The 18,555-nt window shown below is 39.1% G+C and overlaps 1 pseudogene; it reads left to right on the forward strand.

Moving 5' to 3' along the window:
- On the forward strand, nucleotides 1-14,137 carry LOC124272158 (annotated as a pseudogene).
- Nucleotides 14,138-18,555: the final 4,418 nt, after the last annotated feature.

Consider the following 18,555-nt stretch of genomic DNA (forward strand, 5'->3'; position numbering starts at 1 on the left):
TAGGACAGAGCTCAAACCACAAATAAAGAAAAGATGCAATTAGAATTATCTCCCTTTGATTCACTTCCGGGTATGGTTTCCACTGTAAACAATAATAAACAATGTTCACATTGACTGAGTTCCAAGCGTTGGTTTATGCCTACCTCAACATATTTATCTGATTCCCTATAAAACGTTTAACCAAGGAAAACAAATCTGTAATTTTAACACAGCCTATGCAACTGACTAAGGCTATATTATGGACAGAAGAAACAAGATGACGAAGTGACATAGATGGTATTACTAGGTGAGCTTGAGCCTATGCACTCGTTTATAGATATCAGCAACATACGTTTAGCCTTGTTCCCATCTGTCCAGTTGAAACGTCTCCGTACAGTTACCGTTATTAGCAGCACAAAGCACTGGCCTTTTTAATTATATAATTGAGGTACACGTGCAAAATTGTATTTATTCTCATTTTTCGCCTTTTCAGTCCCCAAACCGTGAAGGTTTTTTAAATTTTATGTATACACAAATGTCAAGCTACTCACAATAATAATGATAAAGATTGATATGTAAGTTACCTTGGTTACATTGAAAAAATAGAACAAATATGTCTTAACCTTTCCAGTGATTATGTTGTAAACTAACAAAACCATTAAATACATAAATGACAAGACATTTTCATGGTGAGGTAGATATAAGGCAACTAACTGCCTTAACTGTAAATAGTTGTCTTGTATATTACACTACACTATATATTGTCTGCAGGAATTGTGTTGCAAATTTGTCCCAGAAATTGCTTGAAACATAACAATTATGCTTCATGGTGCTGCAAAATAATTTTTGCCACAAACAATTTGTTGAAATATGTTTTTTAGAAAAATTATTTTGGCTCATAGCTCTAGTTATATTGTAAAAAATATAATGTGTGGTTTTGCAACTGTAGCTGAAAAATATCCATTCTCTATACAAAATTAAAATAGAGTAAACTGTATTAAAACCATGTTGAAATTTAATAGACTTAGTAGAAAATATTTGTTTTTGCAACTAAAACAAATTTACTTTGTATACTAATTTCTATATATTTCTATAATGTTTTAGAATGTCTGTATTTATAAACAATATCAGTGAAAAAAACAGAGAAATACAATATGTAAGAGGTACTTTAGTTTCATGAATCATGATAATTTTCATTCTTTCTGATTTGACCTTTGTACTACTTGTTGTCACCTTGCCTGATGCTCAGTTTATAAGGATTTGGCTTGGAGTTATCCTATTGTGTCCAAGTTGGGTATCCACATGAAAATGTGACATATCTTGGTGGCCAGGCACTACTAACCCAGCCTACCCGTGAAGGTCCGGGTTTGAATATTGATCTTCAGTAACCCATGCTTGTTGTAAGAGGCGACTAATGGGATTGGGTGGTCAGGCTCGCTGACTTTGTTGACACATGTCATCGGTTGCCATTTGCGCAGATTGATGCTCATGCTATTGATCACTGGATTGCCTGGTCCAGACTCAATTATTTACAGACCGCCGCCATATAGCTGGAATATTGCTGAGTGCGGTGTAAAACTAAACTCACTCACTCACTAACCCAGCCTTTAGGAATTTTATAAGCATAATAATAGTAACAAGTACCATAATCTTGAATGAGATGTGAAAAACAATTTCCCTTCATCTTTGCTGTTTTGTCAACGCTGTTCATAAGGATGACTATTCTTCAATTAAGTCTTAGACCCAAACCAAATAATACCGGTAATATATTTCAGACTGTTTTACTTAATCCTTCACGATTATATATTGGACTCAGTTAATTAATGTTCACATTCACCATTAAAAGATATATAATTTGCCACCAGGATACCAGTCAATGTAGAATTTGTAGAACATTTTTTGTCTTCCAGTTTAGTCAAATAGCAACAGGTGCAACTGGCAAATGACGACTTCTTTTGCCTTTAAATAGTTGTCTGTTTTCTGCAGAAATGGACATGAATAAATACAGCAATTGTCTTTTAGCAAATTAGAAACCAAGATGGTAAAAAACTTGAAAGAACTGCATTTTGGATGAAAATCATTCCATCACTCTTGCTTGGTAGACATGGTGAACTAATTTCATGGGTTGAACTAATTTCATGGGTTGGAAAGATAAAGAAATCTGAAATGCGGAGAACAAATATGAAAGACCTTTGGTTCATAAACAATAACATTTGTCGATTTTAAACAAGTTGTAAAATTTCTGCATTACCTGTAATACTGTTTATGTTTTTGAATTGTTTCAACAAGCTATAAATAATAGAGCGATAAATATGATAATCTGTGAGAAATGTCTTTGCTTTAAGGAAATATTATTTGTGAACATATAATCAAACTATTCAGTGAGAATATATATTGCAATGTTCTCACAAGGCTTCTGTACACTTAATACTCGTTTGATTTTAGCACTGGATGTTTGGTATGGTTGCCAGAGGGGTAGGGGGCAGTAAGATCTTAGCAATTTATCATAGTTTGTCTACCACCCCACCCAAAATAATTTTGTGTAGCATTTGTTCATAAACCAAACCCCCTCCTTGTAATATATGACAGCAAGTTAAGATCTGGGTTAGAACTGGTCTTCAGCAACCCATTCTTGTCGTGAGAAGCAACTGGCGGGATCAGGTTGTCAGGCTTGGTCAACATACCTCCAAATTGCCACTGATAAACAGCTCATGCTGTTTATCAGTGGATAGTCTGGTCCAGACTTGATTATTTACAGACTGCCACCATGTAGCTTGAATATTGCTGATTGCAGCATTAAACAATAAACTCTAATATGTGACCAAGTCCAATGTTCAAATGTTCATCTGTAGGTATATGTTATGTGAGACTGATAACTGATGCTATACTATAGAAATAAACCCATTTGTTTCATTTGCAGATGATCAGGCAAAGCACACAGAAAGTATTTTGGCATGGGATGTGGAACTTCCAAAACTTCCATTCATCAGTTCTCCAGGCAAATGTCAACCATTTCCAGGGACAAACAAGTTGCTAACATTGATATGCCCGAAATGAATTCCTCACAAACTGCAAAAAATATGGATCAAAATCAAGAGGCTGTAGGGGAAGTTCTGAATACCCCAGGTCAAGGTGAAAATGTTTCAGACCAAGATAAAAAAGATGCCAGTCAAGGTCAGAATGCTGTAGATCAAGATAAGAAAGGTGGAGGTCAAGGTCAAAATGTTGCAGGTCAAGATGGGAGCAGTCAAGGTCAAAGTTTTGCAGGTCAAGATCCAAATAGTCAAGGTCAAGATGCGAGCAGTCAAGGTCAAAGTGTTGCAGCCAAGATTGCTAAAAAGCAATTGACTGAGAAAGAGATAAAAGAACTATATGAGCGAATGATTGCAAAGACAAAAGGATCAATTTCCATGATTATGAGCAATGACGTATACACTGATGAAAACATTCCAACAGACACATTCAGATCTCACTTGTTGTCAGTGGGAAGGGTCTACTACTCCATGAAAGTAGCACCAAAACAAGATATTGCTAATTTTTAGACAAGAAGTGGCACAAATATTTGTTGACACAAATTTTATCAATTGCTTGTGCAAGTTTATGTTGTGGGCTTTGGCAGAAGAGAAGTATAAGGACTCTGAAGGCAAAGTGGTCCTTACTGTATTCAATCCCTTGAAAACAGGCCTCAGTACTGTGCTCAACTTCACGGACGCTGTGCCGCCTTTCTGTGAAGACGTTTGTAAAGTGGACAGTTTTCTGGGAGGTTTTCGCTCAAGTCTGAAAGACATGCATCCTGCCCATCAAGAACGAGATCAAGACCTGGAAATTGTAATTTGAATATCATTTGGTACCATTTGTATTAAAATGGTAATGTTTCTTGGTTAATCTTAGTAATATCATTGTTTATTTTAGGATCAGCTTTTCCAAAGTACTTTTTATTAGTTCTATTTTGATAGGGGTCATATTTTATATTATTGCAATAATATTATTATTTGATGCACAAAAGGGCAATCTCAGTGGAGTAATGGGTAATGTTGATAATCTGATCATACACATGCAATATAAGATTTCCTTTTGTTTTCTGTGATAATATATTTTCGTACATTCCAATAGATTTTTGCCTGCATGCTCAGTTATCTTCAAGTTGTTGCATGGACTTATTAACTTTTGTCCACTTCGATGTTCAACACGTGTACCTCATTCCGCATGTATATCAATTTGGGTACCCAAAGATATGTACTCAATGATCTCACAAATGAGAGAGGGAGGATTGATTCACTCTTCATTTGAGTAAAAGAAATTTCTTGTTTTAAGGCTCTGACTGAAAAAATATTCTGTCTTAAAAAACCTGTTCTCGATTGTCTGCCCCCACCCATAAATATCAAGTGGATGTTTCCTTGAATGTGATACTTGTAAGCACCTGCTCACAAACATAATTCTTTTCAGGCAAACGAGGATCGCCTGATAAAAACCATGCTGGGTATTGTACATAACATCGGTATGCACGATCCCTGTGTGCCCTACCTACAGAGTCGCAACTACACCCCAGTGCTTTTATTATACATGGACTCAAAACTGGACATGTGTCGGCTGTCGACCATAGCTGCTCTAGCTGACATCCTGGATGAGAAAGAAAGTGACCTGCTTCAGTCTCACAAAGATGGAATCAAGTTCCTCATAGAGATTTTTCGAAAGTCTTTAAAGAATAGAGAACACAAAGAAAAAGGCTGGTCCTCCAAAGAGTTGGGAAGAAGTAAGATCTAAAAAACTATTGGAACAAGCTAAAATAGAAAACACAGATTCAACTGATTTACTTTGCTGTCGTGGAACCTAGATACAGTTCATATCCTGCTTCAAGCATTGTGATACATTTCACACCCTGCATCAAGCATTGTGTTACATTTCATATCCCGCTTCAAGCATTGTGATACATTTCATGTCCTGCTTCAAGCATTGTGATACATTTCATATCCTGCTCCAAGCATTGTGTTACATTTCATATCCCGCTTCAAGCATTGTGATACATTTCATGTCCTGCTTCAAGCATTGTGATACATTTCATATCCTGCTCCAAGCATTGTGATACATTTCATGTCCTGCTTCAAGCATTGTGATATATTTCATAACCTGCTTCAAGCATTGTGATACATTTCATGTCCCACTTCAAGCATTGTGATACAGTTCACGTCCTGCTTCAAGCATTGTGATACATTTCATGTCCTGCTTCAAGCACTGTGATACATTTCATATCCTGCTTCAAGCATTGTGACACATTTCATATCCCGCTTCAAGCATTGTGATACATTTCACATCCTGCTTCAAACATTGTGATACATTTCATGTCCTGCTTCAAGGATTGTGATACATTTCATGTCCTGCTTCATGGATTGTGATACATTTCATATCCTGCTTCAAACATTGTGATACATTTCATGTCCTGCTTCAAACATTGTGATACATTTCATGTCCTGCTTCAAGCATTGTGATACATTTCATGTCCTGCTTCAAGCATTGTGATGCATTTCATGTCCTGCTTCAAGCATTGTGATACATTTCATATCCTGCTTCTAGCATTGTGATACATTTCATGTCCTGCTTCAAGCATTGTGATACATTTCATGTCCTGCTTCAAGCATTGTGATACATTTCACATCCTGCTTCAAACATTGTGATACATTTCATGTCCTGCTTCAAGGATTGTGATACATTTCATGTCCTGCTTCAAACATTGTGATACATTTCATGTCCTGCTTCAAACATTGTGATACATTTCATGTCCTGCTTCAAGCATTGTGATGCATTTCATGTCCTGCTTCAAACATTGTGATACATTTCATGTCCTGCTTCAAGCATTGTGATACATTTCATGTCCTGATTGAAGCATTGTAATGCATTTCATGTCCTGATTCAAGCATTGTGATACATTTCATATCCTGCTTCTAGCATTGTGATACATTTCATGTCCTGCTTCAAGCATTGTGATACATTTCATGTCCTGCTTCAAGCATTGTGATACATTTCATATCCTGCTTCAAGCATATTGTGATACATTTCATATCCTGATTCAAGCATAATGTGATACATTTCATATCCTGATTCAAGCATTGTGATACATTTCATATCCTGATTCAACATGTTCAATTACTGTGATATCCAAGGGTGGAATTAGAATCAAACAGTCTAAATAGTTTTTGTTGTTCTTTCATAGAATGTGTCATCATACAGCCTCAAGTCTGCTACAAGTTGCTTGACAACGGTACAAGAATCTGTATCGAAACGTCACTCTCACAAAATAAAGAAGTTGTTATCCATAAATAACTTGTTCCATAATGATATATTTCAGCTGTGGGAAGACTGGCCAGGAATGATGCCAACAAGAAAATGCTGGTGGAAGAGGGTGCTCTCCCTCTCTTGTTGGAACTCTTCAAATCTGGCGATGAGGAGGAAGAGAGGTGTGTATTCTTTTTCAAACAAACTTTTTCATTAAAAGGCTTGAATGTTGGAAAACACATTTGGCCAAACATGAAATATTGATGTATTTCCTATATTGGCACATGGAAGATTGGAGTAGGTAAATATTTTGTGTGTTTTATCTGAAGCAGTTTGAATTATTAGTTTACTTTATATTCACATGCAGCACCAGTGTCACCATTTATTAGACAAATGTGCAAGAAGTGAAATTACAATTAACACTTATGGTGTTAACACTGCTTGAGTAGAAGTGACATGAGTGGGAGTATTCTGATGATTAATTAGGTCTATATTATGCTCTCAGCTAAAAAACACACTTGTCATACACAAAAAAATAGCAGTAGTGATGCCAAACTAAAAATAATCACTCCTGCTTTGCATTTATGTTTTTGTTTCAAATTTTATGAAAAGTTTTCAACTTGAGTATCACTGTTTGTGTTTGTACAATCATTCTTGAAGGCTGCACTTTTACTGCCATTTAACGTCAAGATGTAATGACAGGTGAATCCTTTGCTTGTAGTGGGGGCCCCACTCTTATGTTCTCTTTATATTTTGACATTTCATATTTGGACCAAAATTTGCCCTTTATGCTTCTCTCAAAATGCATTTCATCTCAATGGAAACTTCATCCCCTCAGAAACACCTGTACTAACGAACTGTGATGTAACTTTCAAGTGTATCATCCAGGTAGTTTTGTGGAGGTGGTGATTTATCATGGTTATAATAATCAGGGTCAAACAAAAGCAATGAAAGTGAATGAATTCAGTGTATTTATCATAATTAAATGGACAAGCGAAAAGAAAGCAAAGAGGATGAATATGATATTGACAGATGGATTCAGAATATGATTTGTGTGGTTTGAGTGAATGTCAATATCCGCTGCGGTCAGCTATATGGCGGTGGTCTGTAAGTAGTCAAGTCTGGACCAGACAATTGAGTGATCAACAGTATGAGCATCGATGACATGTGTCAACCAAGTCAGCGAGCCTGACCACCCAATCCCGTTAGTCACCTCTTCGACAAGCATGGGTTACTGAAGATCAATATTCTAACCCGGACCTTCACGGGTAGTCTGAAATAAACACATCATGGACTATGTTTACTGTTTCAACTTGTTGATATTGTCCTTGTATATATCATCAGAAGGCGTCGAGTCCTTGTGGGTCCTGGCATTTGATGAAGACAACAAACAGAAGATGATGGAAGAGCCGGGGCTGATGGAGGCTGTGGTGAACAAATATCGCAGCTCTACCAACCAAAACATACGGAAGCCTTGTCAGGGATTGCTATGGAACCTGCGGGGGATCCTCCTGCAGTCAGAGGAGTATGCAGACATAGGTGAGCCATGAGACTGATTCCTACATATTGGTTCCATGCAACAACAGTTTGGTTTATGAAAAACTTCTGCCAATTCCTACAAATTGATTCCATGCAACAAAACTTTTCTCTAATTTGTTCAGCTTCTGTGTCGTTTGTACAATCACATTTGTATCTCATTAAATTAGGCAAAGAACTGTCAGAATCTTCATCGAAAAGCAACAAAAGTGAAACTGGAGGTAAGAAGGTCAAAGGTCACCTGATGATCAGCTACCAATGGGCCAATCAGGAGGTGCTGATCAAGGTGAAGGACTGTCTCAGACAGAATGGCTACTGACGTGTGGATGGACATTGACAACATGGAGGCTCCACACTACAAGCTATGGCGGAGGCCATCGAGAATGCATCTGTGGTGTTGATAGCAATGTCCCGAGGTACAAGGACAGTCCCAACTGTAGAGCAGGTGACTATTAATTTGTTGGCTAATGTTTGTTTATGTTGTACTGAAATCCATTAGAATTAGCATCACTGGAATAAAATGTTTTATCTCCCTGATAAATAAAGAAAAGAACTTATCCCTACTGACATTGAAACTGTCAATCAGGATGGAAACACAAGAAAAAGAAAATTATCATTTAGTGCTACCATAAATTAACAATAACATTGACAGGGGTCCAACTGAAATTTGACACGCTCTCAAAACTTTCACACAGACTTTTGTCAGTAACGGGTTTGGCCACCATTTGCGTTGAGTAGTGCTACACATCTTTTTCTGGCTTGAACCTGTTCCTTGATTGAGTGAGGACAATGTGATGACCTTTGGCCTGGATCATGGCACGTGGTTGCCCTGGGTGTGTTAGATCACATGTTCTACCAGTTTGTCTTAGGTGCTGTGATAGCTTGAATTGTGAATTTTTGAATTGTGACAATTAAACCTTCTGGCCACTTGACGTTTAGACAAACCAATCTCAAGAAACCAAACAGCTCTGTTTCTCTCAACAGCTATTAAACGTTTACAATTTAGTGCTTTTCAAAATTAAGGTGTGATTTTGGTTCACAGTTGATCTGTCTATTTGTTGTGGAACTGCCATGTTTTATGCATTTTCACAAAAAGAATGTTAATGAAGCGACATTGTCAGACATGGAAGAGGAATTGTACAGAATTTGTGACAGACTTGTTTTGAATGAGATGAGTAATATGTATGGCATATAAATGTCAATGAGATTGGGTATATGTTTTCAGGTTCGTTTTGATATAAGGGTTCTAGTGTCCTAATTTTGCTACATGTCAGAGGAATGTATTATAGAGCTTGATCACAATATAACTTCTGTTTACTACTGTTTATTACAGAGGCAGAGTATGTGTTTTCTCAGAGGAAGTCCATCGTCCCCCTGGTCATGGAACTGGGGTACCGCCCCGATGGCTGGCTGGGGATGATCCTGGGGTCCAAGCTGTTCTTTGACTTCAGCGGCAAATACAGCTTTGATTCCAGGGTGACGGCCTCAAGAAGGGAGGTGCAAAGGAGCCTCACGGATGGAGAACCTGGTGTGTCAGAGGGGCGTTGTGGGCTGGAATTATTAAGGTACAAAGATTTCAATTGATGACTATATTACTTTCTTTCCTAGGAAATCACAAACTGTTCCAAGTATCCATGGTCATATTCTTGTTCCTCACAAAGCAATCCAAAGCTTAAGATGCATGGCATGCAGGAAAGGATGGTTTGGGTTGCTGTGCAAGTAAATTCTGAATCTCGGTAAAACTTTCAGGAAGTACAGGGTTGGAGTACAGTAGATATGGTTTTGGGAGTGCAGTTAACTCATATACCAATACCTGCCTGGTAATGTTTAATTGCAAATATGTCGTCTTCACTGACAAAGTCGTTTTCTCCTATCATTCACGCAAGCGTTTGACGATGTCATTTTCTTACCACCAGAGAGAACGTTTGACAAAAGTGTAACCTGTAGACAAGCTGATCCTTCTACAAACTGCTTTTTGGTCCTCCAAATTCAGCTTATCAACAGTAATATACGGTACCTGTACTTGAACCAAGACATTATATTGGATATGACTAATCATTGACTAAGTGTTCCAGTAGAAAACTATTCACATTCACTCACTCACTCACCTCCATTCCTATCTCATCCCTCTTAGCACTAGCAGTCTATAATGAGCCTTTTCAGCTCTGTTAGTGAGTAGAGCGGTTCTTTGGGTGGCAAGGTTTCCTTCATTAAACTGTTGTATATAAGGTCATACAAACCTTTATTTTCACAGACATTTTGGTTGTCTATTCAGTTGCCTGTAGTCTGTATTTGGTACAGCCAGTTGAACGCGCACTCATTCATTTTCTTCTGTATTGGTACAGCCAGTAGCAGTTCCCAAGACAACCGCTGCCTTCCGGCTCTCCAGCAGAGAAACCAGATACAGACACCATCAAACAGTGGACAAGTGCTGATGTGGCTAAATGGCTGACTAAACACAATCTAAAGGGGTAGGTGTCTATCCTGGGTATACAGTATGTCTAGTGGATGTCTGTTATGGTGTTTAATTAAAATATCATGATATATGTTGTTGCCATAAAATATCCTGTCCCGTGCTGGGATTCGAACCACAGACCTTCTGATCCAAAATCGGACGCCTTGTCCACATGACTAAAGTGGTTAATCCCATTCACAAGCTGACAAAGTAAGGATGCCCTGCCCTGCTACATACTCCCCTGTCAACAGAAGGCACACCCATGGCTGCATAGCATGGTACTGAGACTTATTTTTCTCAAATTTGATATGAACGTGCTCAGCCCAATGTTGGATGCCAATTATGGCCCCTACGTATATATGAGTGAGTGAGTGAGTTTTATGCGGCACTCAGCAATATTCCAGCTATATGGCAGCGTTCTGTAAATAATCGAATCTGGACCAGATAATCGAGTAATCAACAGCATGAGCATCGATCTATGCAATTGGGATACAATGACATGTGTCAACCAAGTCAGCGACCCTGACCACCAAATCCTGTTGGTCACCTATTACGACAAGCATGGGTTACTGAAGATCAGCTCTAACCCGGATCTTCACAGTTCACATATATGAGACTAATATATATCTTCAAAGTATTACTGAGTATTTCAGAAATTAGCTCATTGTTTCTGGGAGTATTGAATTTTTAAACTATGTTTGAACTTTCTTTCAGTGAAAAATTGATGAAGTTAACAGGCCGAGAAGTTGCGTTCCTTCCAAGACTGAGATATGAGGTGGGTGAACAAGAACTTTGAAGAGTTAGTGAGTGAGTGAGTGTTAGCAATATTCCAGCAATATCATGGCGGGGGACACCAGAAATTGGCTTCACACATTGTACCCATGTGGGGAATCGAACCCGGGTCTTCAGCTTGCCGAGCGAACGCATTAACCACCAAGATGAATCAGCAGATGATTAACCCAGGAAGTAGGCACACAGTTATATAATGATTACAGGTGATTTTTCTACCTGTAGCAATGCCCACTGGTATTTAAACCCAAATCAAATGGCACACGAATCTTGATGTGAGTGAGTATGGTTTTACGCCGCTTTTAGCAATATTCCAGCAATATCATGGCAGGGGGAGACCAGAAATTGGCTTCACACATTGTACCCATGTGGGGAATCGAACCCAGGTCTTCAGCATGACGAGTGAACGCTTTAACCACTGGGCTACTCCAACGCCCAGAACTTTGAAGAATGTATAAGAGATTAAGAAAGTATTTTAAAATGATCGGTCAGTAAACATGGTAAAGCATCATCATCATTACAGAAAGACAATCTGCAAACTACAACTACCACCACTACCACTACCACTACCACTACTACTACTACTAGGACCTCCGTGATGTAGTGGTTAGAGCGTCTGCCCGGAGAGCGGAAGGTCGTGGGTTCAATCCCTGACCGCGGCATACCAAAAGACGTTAAAATATGGTACTTGTTGGTCCCTGTCTGGCGCACGGCATTAATGGGTACAACAAGGACTGGTCAGCTCGGAGTCAGTATAATGTGTCTGAGTTGGGTATTCATGCTTCACTGCGACATGGTATCTCAGTGGGCTAACACTATAAAACCAGCTTAAGTCTGGGCTAGTACAAGCAGCCGCACATACACATACACATGCATGCACGTCGTCATATGAGCGAAATATTCTCAAGCACGACGTTAAACCCAATTCCACCACCACCACCACCACCATTACTACTAAACCCAAGACTCACATTGTATTAAGATCCATTCTCGATATTTTGTGCCTTGTAAAACCTTAAAAAAAGGACAATCCCCTGTGTTTTGATGTCCAAATATTGATGACACATAGCAGACTAAGAAAAGCAAGATTTATGGATGTCAACTTCTTTATTGTGAATAACACGACGTTTCGGAGTGTATGCCTGCTCTTTCATCAGGCCTGTCAAGGCCTTGAAAAGAAAATGAATTTCCCACCAAAATACATTTGTTATGATCCTCTTTAAAAGATTGTTTTCAGTATAAAATAATTCTATGACTAAGTTCTCATGATGATCAAAATCTGTTATCAGGCACCAGAGTTTTTCTACCACACCGTGGAAAGCAAACTTGGGGTCACAGATCTCCTTGGTCTTGTCAACTTCACAGAGGCAATGGATGATCTCGCATCTTGACTCATTTGAGGAATCACAGAGGCAATGGATGATCTCATGTCTTGACTCACGGACTAATGGCTGGAATTAACTAATACCACTATGCCTGTCAAAATAGGGCTCACATCTGAGGTGTCACAAAGACACTTAATGTCAAGTAGTTGTGTCTATAGACTTTGTCCATCTCACTGCAATTATATACACATGGTTTGAAAGTAGAGTAGATAGATAATGTTTGTCAGCAGGATCATTCATATACTTTGCAAACAGGAGGGTTTATGGAATTTGTCTGACAGCATTATTTTTTTACAGACTTTGTTTATCAGGAAGATTAGATTATTGATAGCCTCTGGTTGTCCATAGGATCATTGGTACCGTATCGTTAATGAGAAATCCTGATGTAGGAAAAGCATAACTGCTTTATTGCCATGTGACATTTTCAAAGTGTGTCAGAGACCATCTATTATATGGTCTCTGCTGAGAGCACAGCTTGTAAGGTCAGGATTGAAAAAATTGCATTGGAACTGCTAATAACTGGACAGTTAAGAGTGAATTTGACATATTGTTTAATACAGTGCTCATCTTGCTCGCAAACCCAGTTCTAGGTTGTTGTGATATCTGCGCAGCAGAGGACTACAACCAAGTCTACAGGGTTCAAGAACCTTCTACACAGATGCACCATGTGGCAGTTACAGCATCCGGCATGCAGTCTACACTCTACAGCACTTCAACTGGTCCATCATAGACTACTTGCTGAAACTGGACAAGTTCAAGATGCTGCATTTACCTCAACTACGACATCTGATCAGACCTGGTGACTACCTAGCCAGCATTGATCTGTAATAGGCCTCTATGCACATCCCCATACATCCATCCTTGAGGAAGTATCTACAATTCCTGTATCAAGGGCAGCTCTACCAGTGGAGAGTGACCTTCCCTTTAGAATTTCCTCGGCCCTGTGGGTTTTTTACACACGCTCTCAACTCTCCATTACTAATAAGAGCGTGTCAACGTCTATTGGTTCTCGACAGTCAGCAGAGAATCGCCATTCCGCAGCACCTGAAGTTGTATCTACTCTGTGGACAGACAAGTTAAATGCCTGGGACGGAACCTGTTTACAAGAGCCGGCCTACAACCTACCGGTACATCTCTTTCATGGTCACATCTCTACAAGGATGGAGAGTGCACTTCAACCAGGAGGTCACATCAGGAACCTCGCCACCAGAAGAGAGGGCTCTACACAAAACCAGCTGGATCACACAGGTCATAATACTCTTCCTTTATTGCCTTTGTGAACAGATATTTAATAACATGCCAGTTTTCAAATCTCAGGTTTTTATTCATGTGTTTATTGCATAATCTGTGTATACTTCATCTGTTGTTGTTGTGACACATTTTATTTGCTCAACTCCCATAATTTACAGGGTTGATAATGTGTTCCCTGTTGTTGACTTTGTTCCCTATAATGATAGCTGTTTTACAATATATTTTCTTACCACAAGGAGTCCACAAGGTGTATTAACCTGTTGGTTTTTACAGGATAAAGGACTGTTTATACCATGTTCATTCCATAGCAAACTTCTTGTAAGCATTGTTAGAAATAATCTATTTGTTTCTAATTTGTAACATTATTATTGTTCAGATGTATACACAGGGGCTTGTACGTCCTCGATAATCTCCAGGGTATACATTACGATCATTCTCGACTATACCCTAGATGCATCCACAGCTTGGCCCGATAATTATATTACCTCCCTTGGCTGGCCACGCATTCTTACAGTAGCCAATCAGCTAAGCCGCCATTACATCCGAGCTTGCCAGTGGCAACAAAGATAGCGTGGGCAGTCCCGAAGGCTTGTTGGCAGTGCCGCTCATATTTTTTGAGGAAATAATACAGACAAATTGACAGATCTGAAACGTAAAAAAATATATAAAAAAACACCTTCTGCCTCTTTCAGAGTACCTCTGCATCAATTGTGTTGCCAAGTTTAAATGGTTAGATAATTTAAGAAGCGAAAGTGAGTTATGATTGGTTCGCTCAACTTCCCAGCGTAGACGCCTGATTGGATAAAAAGCCAGCCAAGGGAGGTTATAAAATCATCAGGCCAAGCCGTGGATGCATCCAGGGTATAGTGGAGAGTGATCGCAACGTATACCCTGGAGATTATCGAGGATGGGGCTTGTATTGCTGAAAATAATACGTCTTTGATCCAACACTCATTCAGTGATAGTAATCTACATATAAATAAGTTTACCCAGGACGTATTATTTTCAGCAATACAACCCCCCTGTGTATCTTTACTATACATGATGTGTTGTTTTATCTGTAGAATAGCTACTTCTGTGATACCTTTTACATCTGTTGATCTTTTACGTGTGTAGAAGCTGTTTAAATATATGTCACATACAAATGCTATTAATGAAAAAGTATTTCTGTGTGTGTAAACTGTGCAGTGATTCATTAAAAGAGTGTTGGTTTATTTATGAACAATTATTGTTTGGTACCGATATACAGACTTTGGGGATAGTTGGTCTGATATCACAAAGAACATCTCATAAAGTAACAGAGTTAAATAGTCAGTAATGAGTATGGCCATCTTTCTGCTGTGTGCATTCAGTCACTGATCGAACAGATATCCTTAATAAAGGATTGCTTGCCACACTTTCTGCATTAAGGAACCGGATGAAACAAGAACAAGCAACAAGAACAACCCAAAGATGCTCAAATGGTACCTGGTCCCGTCCGTAAACTGACCAATGGGATATTTGGATCTGATTAGTGTTTGTAAGGACAGTAACACCAGTAAATGGTGGAGTGTCTGGGTCCCACTGATGTTAAAGGTGTCATCCTGGTGTTCTGAACACTGCTACAGCAGAGCTGACAGCCTGATATCATCATTTGCATAATGTTTGCCAGACAATTCGTTTTTCAAGACTGGAACTGATATTGCCAAATCTGGGAAATATTGACAATGAGGAACAACATACCTTTAGTGAGATTTACATGATGTTTAGTGTCATCCATCTGGGGCGGTAGGGTAGCCTAGTGGTTAAAGCGTTGGCTCGTCATGCTGAAGACCCGGGTTCGATTCCCCACATGGGCACAATGTGTTAAGCCCATTTCTGGTGTCCCCCGCCGTGATATTGCTGGAATATTGCTAAAAGCGGCGTAAAACTAAACTCAGTCAGTCAGTCAGTCTCATCCATCTTCCTGCGAACAACAGCATTGTATTGAATATTAATGTTCTGACCCTTTGAGAGGAAGCTCAGTAGGACTCCTTTGGAATCTCACTGCATTGATTGTTGTTTAGTCTGTGGCTGATAGTTGATAAACATAACATTCACCATGGTTACAAATTACTCTATAAAAACAACTGAGCCTTCTTCAAAACCAGGTAAAGTTCTCATGAAAGTTGATTTACACCCATTGTTGCAGCTAATATTGACACTTCTATCACCCTTAATCATGTGATATATTTTGTCAACATATTCATATTGGGCTGGCAGTTTAAGGTCTTTAGACTCTCCATCCCTCTGTTGAACTCTGCTGTGCACCTCTGAACAATGGAAGTGGCAAGCAGTGAACAGTGGCAATGGAAAAACCATATGGTTGCCAATTACTGCAACAGAGAATGCACGGAGCTATTTTGATGTCTGTTGGTTGCATTGCTGTAAGCAAGGGAAGTCTTGCATTTAAAACATGACAAGTGTTTGTTGCATTTAATACATGACAAGTGTTAAGGATGTACTTGTACAATAGATTCTTTGTAGATGAACCGCCCCTCGCGGCTGTTCAAGGCAGCTATTGTAACACAGGGTCAGGGCCACATTCCTCAAAGCGATCGTAGCGCTACGATAGTCGTAGGTCTATGTTAAAGTATGGGAGTTACGATCACCTTAGCGCTACGATCGCTTTGAGGAACGAGACCCTGGGAGGAACGGGACCCTGGATGGATCGGTTGTGGTTACCAATGCCAGGTCAAGAGATAGCGCCCTTGGACAACAGCTGACTGATAGTCCCAGCTTGCAATCGTCCGTCTTGATTCGGGGGGGTCGGTAAGACTTGACAGTTGAACTGTTGCAAATAAACATCATTTGGCACCAGTTACATAGACTTAGTAGTCATGATTTTACATGTGCAGAATATGCACGTGCGTCGCAATATGGTTATTGTGTGGAATATTTTCTGTATTACTCTGTGGTTATGCAGTTAGTCGATGTCATGGATTTTATTATTATCTCGAATAATTACTTCGTCGAATTGTTAACGAAAGACATCATATTCGTGGTTTATGTTTCATCAATGTGAAATTTTATTTTATACATCCATATCACATATCATAAGTATAAGTATAGCTTTCTTTTCTTTTATAATTTTGATTTTTAATTTAATTATAATTTTGAGAAGTACACCAGTACAATTTACGTACAGAATATTAGACAATTAGATGTCATCTCCGAACGTACAGAGAATTAGACGTGAACAGGTTACGTATCGGTAAGAAATGAAGCCGGGGTAGCATATTGTGTCCCCAAAGTTTACATGTACAAATGCTCTGTCCTAGATCGAATTATTCACCAACCCAGCACAATGAAAAGTGTCTTTTTGACATCTACCCACCTACCTACAATCTCCCATTAACGACATAGGTCGTGTTAGTTACATGTGATATCACTGAGCACTAATCATACACTAAAACCAATTTGCTGAATAAAACGTAAGATTATCATTTATCAGTACGTTTAAAGAAAATTTTGTGTGAATATACTCTGATTATATAAATAAAGTATCGGAAACGTTGGTGATCTTGTTTATGCACGACTTCTAGAATAATAGTCTGCCCTTGCCCATAACATCCACGGGGATGAACGTTCGTGATGTGGCTTTAAATCAGTAAGTGCAAAGCCGGACACAGTTAATATTTTGCATGTAATGAGTGAGTAAGTGAGTTTAGTTTTACGCCGCTTTTAGCAATATTCCAGCAATATCATGGCGGGGGACACCATAAATGGGCTTCACACATTTGTGTCCATGTGGGGAATCGAACCCGGGTCCTCGGCGTGACGAGCGAACGTCTTAACCACTAGGCTACCCCACCGCCTCTGTATGTAATGAAGCTAGACGAATGTGCTACTTTACAATGGTCAAGGCATTCAAGGTTACCATTCTTCCTGAACAATTCCAATGCTACTGCTCATGTCAGGGGTGACCCTGTCGTCTAAGGCGTTGCAACTTGTGACACTGTTTGATGACCCTGGGATCGAATCCGGGATTTTAGCAATGATTGTGATAATTGGTTTGCTAGCGCCATGCCCATGCGAAAGTTTAAATCTTTACTCCCACATGACTGGCTGTGGAAGAATGTGATGCTTTTCAAACAGACATCAAAAACAACTCACTCACTCACTCGCATCGGACCGATAAACAAACGAATACTGTGAACATAAACAGACATTAAAATGGACATATTGGTGTATTTTTTTACAAGGCTGTGGTGAAAATATGTATTTCAAAATATTCAATCAATATATATCTCGGATATTTTACGGGTTAGAATTGGTCTACAGTTACCGATGCTTGTCGTAAGAGGTGACTGGATCGGGCGGTCAAGCTCGCTGACTTTGTCATCGTATCCCAATTGCGCAGATCGATGCTCATAAAGTCAGTCACTGGATTGTCTGGTCCAGACTCGATTATTTACAGACTGCCGCCGTATAGCTGGAATGTTGCTGAATGTGGCGTTAAACGACAAAGAAACAAATCTAATCTTCAAAATCACTTTGCATTCATATTTTCAGTCTTATTAAAACAAGCTCTTTAACGCCGATACTTCTCTGTTACGTTGTTACCTCTCTGTGCGAAGATCTGGGGACACCTGAAAAGGAGGTTGATGTGTGAATTTTCTCATCAGCCAATCACCATCAAGGCTAATAGATTCGTGGCATGAGTGAGTGCTGGGTGCAAATACGAAAGGAACAAACAAAACAAAGAAACCAAAATTATGTTATGCCTCTTCTACACAATGCTTTTAAAACCGAAAGATCGTGCAAGTAAATACATACCGGTAACAAATACAGTTCTAATTACAAAATAGACCTTTTTAACCCAAATAATAATTTACTTTTAAAATAATGATTGTAAATTTGCAAATAAAA

This window comes from Haliotis rubra, unplaced genomic scaffold (assembly GCF_003918875.1).
Source record: "Haliotis rubra isolate DU_JTF1 unplaced genomic scaffold, ASM391887v1 Scf167, whole genome shotgun sequence".
Classification (NCBI taxonomy): Eukaryota; Metazoa; Mollusca; class Gastropoda; order Lepetellida; family Haliotidae; genus Haliotis; species Haliotis rubra.